Raw genomic sequence first — 6454 nt, forward strand, 5'->3', positions numbered from 1 at the left:
TATTGTTGATAAATAAAGAAGTCTAAATCAATTGATGTTAAAATAACAAATCCAAAAGTTATAATCTACTGATGGTCAAAACTAAAATAAAAGTCAAAACCAGCTGATATTGAAAAAAAAAAGTCCAAACCGGATGATATAAAAAAAACACGTAATGTTAAAAGAAAGTAAAAATCCACCTTAAGTTAAAAAGAAAAAAAGTCAAAACTGTTAAAAAAAAGCCTAGACCAACCTAATGTTAAAAAAAGAAAAAAGAAAAAAATACAAAAACCACTGAATGTTAAAAAACATACATTGTAAAGACCACAATACAAGTCGAAGGGGAAGGATGCCATGGTATATCAAACAATAATTTGTTTTTTTAATAAACCAATCATATTAAATATTATATATATACATATATCTATATACATATATATATTTATATATATATATATATATATATATATATATATATATATATATACATATATATATCTATATATATATGTAGATATATATATATATATATATATATATATATATATATATATATATATATATATATATATATAAATCATCTGAAACTCCTGCAAAAAACTATTAAGAGCAAATGGTTTTGTTTGAAAAAAAAATATCCAGAAATCCCACGTATTACGTATTAATAGAGTTTGAGCAATACACACACATGTATACACACACACACACACATATATATATATATATATATATCGAAGACACACACTTATCCCTTGTAGACATTCACCCCCAATACGGATTACCCACAATAAACTAACTTGAAACTCGACTTCCCACGTATCGAATGACCTAAGGTCGTAATCCCCGTCTCTCTGTTCACTAAAATAAAAGCGCATTTTCTTCACGGAATTAAAACATTTTAGCCGTGGTCACTTATTCACCCGTGGAGATATTTCTCCTTCCATATGCAAAGAAATGCTTGAGTAATGAAATTATTATCAAATAAAAGTATGTTGTTTTATTAAAATTTCCTTATTGCTGGGGATATAGTACATAAAATTGGTTATCTATTTCCTCATAAAAATGTACTTGTGTGGGTTTGAAATCATTATTCAATGTATAATAAGAAATTTCTGATATTCATGATGAGGGATAGATGGAGATGGTTTGGGCATACTCTTAGCACTCCCCAAGAGAGAATAGTTCACCAAACGTTCAGCTGGGCTTCCCAAGGCACCAGAAGAATTGGAAGACCCAGGCCTACATGGCTGAGGGCTATGAAGCGTGAAATAGATGATGAATGGAGAAGCATTGAATTAAAAGCTCAAGGTAGAGAAGACTGGCGAAATCTAACCAAGGCCCTTTGCGTCAATGGGCGCAGGAGATAATGATGATAATGATGATAATATGGAATATCTGTTCTACGAATTGAAGAGATAAAAATAGAAAAGCCAATCAGCTTTCTCTAATCGAAACGGTTGAACGTCATTTCATTCTTAAAAAGTTCTGGAATGTTTTTCTAACTTTTTTTAAAAGCATACATCAGTTCATTCTGATCTCCAAGGTTAATTTTCAATCCAAAAGGCCTGCAACTATCATAGCAATGAAAGCATTCGTGCAAGTAAGTCTTTCGTTATTAAATGCCTTTCAAGAAAAGTAAAAATACTTTGTAACTAGTAATGACCACAATAAACTTTTCTCTCCTCGCTTCATTAACCTTCTGAGTCTCGTTGCTTCACTGCACTGACATCGTACAATAACGGAGTATCAATTTCCAATGAAAAAAAAAAAAAAAAGATTGGTTTTAGTTATCAGCATTGGAATTCATTGCTCCTTTCGGCAGGAACATTGCCAAAGTTGCGAGGTAATTTGGCGAGCGTGATAAATTACTCCTAAAATAAAAAAGTGAAATGAATATTTCCTTCAGCATATCAGCATTTCCACTATACAACAGACACACGCAAATAAACAAACACACACACCCACATATATATATATATATATATATATATATATATATATATATATATATATACATATATATATATATATATATATATATATATATATATATATATATATATATTCTGTCACGCTCAGCTCTCCCCGTCCTTCGGGATGGGGGAGAGGGCGTACTCATATCCTGGTAAGAGAGGGTGCGTGTGTGTATATCTATCTAAATATTTAGCCCTAAATCTTGACGGGTCGCGTACACTAGTATTCATATATTCCTTCATAGGGTGAGTGGTTGAGTGGATACTTATAGAAATTGATATAAAAACAGATATATAAAAATATGATTGTGAACATAAGCATTTCTACCAATCGAAAAAAAAAACACATTCAATGTCTCATTAATAAATTAATCACAATTTATGGATGAAACTCACGTGAAGATAATTTTCACACATTGGACCTCACAACACACTGGCATTCATTTATCCAGAATATATCATTGATCTTCCAACAAACTTCCATTGCAATGCTCTTTCATTCCATTTATCTAGCGTCCTTTCTAGGTCTTGCTCTCCTTCTCCTTCAAAACACTTCCTAATTATAGCCGCTACCAACACGCCTTCTTTCATTCTCTCCACATGACCGAACAGTGTCCGAAAACTAGCTAAACGTTTTAATATATCTATATATTTCCGTACCTCTTTCACAACAATTCATACTACACAGGCAATTTATATCCGCAGTTATTTCGTGAACATTAAAAATCCAAACAATTGTATCCCTCTTTTAACAAAATGCCTCAAAAACTGAACAACTAAATTTTAGAACAGTTTGGTGGAAAAAATCACAGGGCTACTATCTTCGGATCATAACTTTCGGTGCATACCAGTGATCTCAAGGGATTTTTGGCACAATAAGTAAAATTTCACAAATACCACAGTGTTTAACGCTAGGAGGGGAGCCCCCATTGGTACAGACGCAATGATAAACTTGAAATTTTCATCAAGATCTGAAACACAGATCTTAGATCCAAAGTGGATCAGTATTATTATTATTATTATTATTATTATTATTATTATTATTATTATGATAGTTGAAACCCTAGTTGGAAAAGCAGGATGCTATAAGCCTAAGGGCTCCAAGAGGGAAAAATAGCCCGGCAAGGAAAGGATATAAGAAAATAAACAAACTACAAGAGAAGTAATGAACAATTAAAAATAAAATATTTCAAGATCAGTAACAATTGAAATAGATATTTCATAAATAAACTATAAAAAACTTATAAAACAATAGTTGAAGAGAAATAAGTTTGAAAAGTGTGCCCAAGTGTACCATCAAGCAAGAGAACTCTAACCCAAGACATGGGAACACCAAGGTACAGAGGCTATGAGACTAACCAAGACCAGAGAACAATGGTTTGATTTCAGAGTGTCCTACAAGAAGAACTGCTTACCATAGCTAAAAGTCTAATAGTTGTTAGATTAGAGCAAGTTTAAACTGTTTCCCAGTGTCATTTACATTTTAAATCCTGATTCCAGAGGAATTTATAGCTCTTTTAGTTGGTATTAATTTTCGCAATAAATATCCTGATGTAAAGAAACCTAACACTATTATGTGGTCGGGGTTCTTATAGGTTACTGGTGCAAAAATAGTCTGCCTTTGTACACAGAGTTAAAATAAAGAAAACTACACTGTTAAAAACAAGTAATTCTCTGTAAAAAAACATACTGTTCTCAGACGTATTTCAGTAAAATACAGGTGACCGTAATTTTACCTCACTTTGTTATTATCTTTTACGGGTTGGTGACCGTAATATCAATCCGTTACGTGAATATATCTATTTCTAAAACAGTAAATGCCTGGCAACAATTATTCCAGGTTTTTTTTTTTTTTTTTTTTTTTTTTTTTTTTTTTTTTTACGGCAACTTTTTAACAGTGTACATCAACAAATCCAGATATAAGGACGCCATAGGACAGATAAGGAAGATAAAATGCAGAGAGGCCTAACCCTCAAAGAAGTGAAAGATAACCACTTAGAAGATAGAAGACTAAAAGGTCGGAAAAAAGCATAATCTGAAAAAACAAAAACAATGTTTAACAGAAGAAGGGATAAATACCTCATAATAATTCTTCTATGCAACGTTCTAGAGTCGTTTCATATTGCCTTTGTCATTTCCATCATAAGCTTTCTTTAGGTTTATGTATGTCACATAAAGTTTATCCCTTTACTTTTAAACTTCTTAAATTTGAGCTTCACAAATAAACATTTCATAAAGATCTTGGGTTAGAGTTCTCTTGCTTGAGGGTACACTAGCGCACACTATTCTATCTAATTTCTCTTCCTCTCGTTTTTTTTTTTTAAATATTTAAAGTTTATGTATGAAATATTTATTTTAATGTTCTTACTGTTATTAAAATATTTTATTTTTCCTTGCTTCCTTTCATCATTGGGCTATTTTCCCTGTTGGGGCCCCTGGGCTTATAGCATCCTGCTTTTCCAATTAGGGTTGTAGCTTAGCAGTTAATAATAATAATAATAATAATAATAATAATTATAATAATAATAATAATACAACTATTTTTTTTCTCTAAATCCAATTGTTCTTGGTAAAGCCTATCTGTACTTTAACACCATTTTCTTAATGAAATTTCTGTCTTCTCCTTTCTTGGTAAACTAAAGCGTTTTATACTTTATCGTAACGTTATCACATTTAACTTTAAATAATGAAACAATTATTCCTCTCCCCCATTAAGTTCGTACCTAGCCCAGTGAGGAAAGGAAATAAGGAAATAACCAACTAGAGAAGTTTAAGAACAATAACACCATTAAAATATATCTTCAATATATAAACTATAAAAACTTGCAAATAATAAAAGGATAAAAACTTCAAAATAACTAGAGGAAGAGAAACAAGATAGAATAGTGTGCTTGAATGTATACTCAAACAGATGCAAGTATTACAACACTTGAATTAACCATTGTATAAGACTACAATTAACTGTTGACTATGCAAGTAAAGCTATTTAGAGGATGCAGAGTGCAAAATTAATGCAGTTAATGTAATTTCACGGAAAAAAGGGCAGTAGTAATGTAGTGTCATAGCCTCTGTACCGTAGTCTCCCACTATCTTGGGTTAGAGATCTCTTGCTTGAGGGTACACTCGGGCACACTTTTCTATCTTATTTCGTAAATAGCCTATTTCTTTATATTTACTTCCCTGTATAATACTTTATAATCTATCAGTTCTCGTTCACCTTCTCACTTTTAAATTAATTTCTAACTATAACTTTTTCATGTAACTGAGGCGTAATTGCTACATTACGTACACCTTCCTGAAAAATTACAGACGCCCTTCACTTTCATCGTGCAACTATACATCATATAATGTATTTTTCCTATATGTATCCTAAGCATCACTCTTATCTGCCATTAGATATCTTTATTCCTTCTCCCTACAGCTCTTACACACATGAACACTTATTAATGACTGGCTTTATCATGGAAGTTAATATCCCTTTCGTAAACTCCTCACACTTCCTAGTGTGTGTGTGTGTGTGTGTATATATATATATATATATATATATATATATATATATATATATATATATATATATATATATATATATATATATATGTATACATATATATATATATATATATATATATATATATATATACATATATATGATAAATTTTGCACATTAAGACGTGTTTTTCATATTCAAATAAGCCATTTATTTCTTTATACATTAATGTCTGGATTCTCTTAACGACCTCGGGATCAGAGCCCCAGGCGAAATAACACAAAGACTGGAGCTTGTGACCGGCCGGGAATCGAACCCTGGTCCGGCAAACTTGTATAGACAGTGACTAAACCACTTGGCCACGAAGAAAGGTAAAAGTCAATGACAATTCTCCTGTATTTATACCTGTCAAATTCAGGTATTTTGTACTTAGAATTGAAATCAACCCATCTTCACCATCGTAGCTCATTGGTAGTTTGTTACTTGGCATTCGAGTAATGATAAATTTTGCACATTTAGACGTGTTTTTCATATTCAAATAACCCATATATTTTTGATACATTAATGTCTGGATTCTCTTAACGACTTCGGGATCAGAGCCCCAGGCGAAATCACACAAGGACAAGAGCTAGTGACCGGCCGGGAATCGAACCCTTGTCCAGCAAGCTTGTATAGACAGTGACTACCACTTGGCCACGAAGAAAGATAAAAGTCGACGACAATTCTTCTGTATTTATACCTGTCGAATTCAGGTGTTTTGTACTTAGAATTGAAATCAACCCATCTTCACCATCGTAGCTAATTGGTAGTTTGTTACTTGGCATTCGAGTAATGACAAATTTTGCACAAGCTCTTGTCTTTGTGTGATTTAGCCTGGGGCTCTGATCCCGAGGTCGTTAAGAGAATCCAGACATTAATGTATAAAAAATATATGGCTTATTTGAAAATATATATATATATATACATATATATATATATATATATATATATATATATATACATATATATATATACA

This window comes from Palaemon carinicauda, chromosome 33 (genome assembly GCF_036898095.1).
Source record: "Palaemon carinicauda isolate YSFRI2023 chromosome 33, ASM3689809v2, whole genome shotgun sequence".
Classification (NCBI taxonomy): Eukaryota; Metazoa; Arthropoda; class Malacostraca; order Decapoda; family Palaemonidae; genus Palaemon; species Palaemon carinicauda.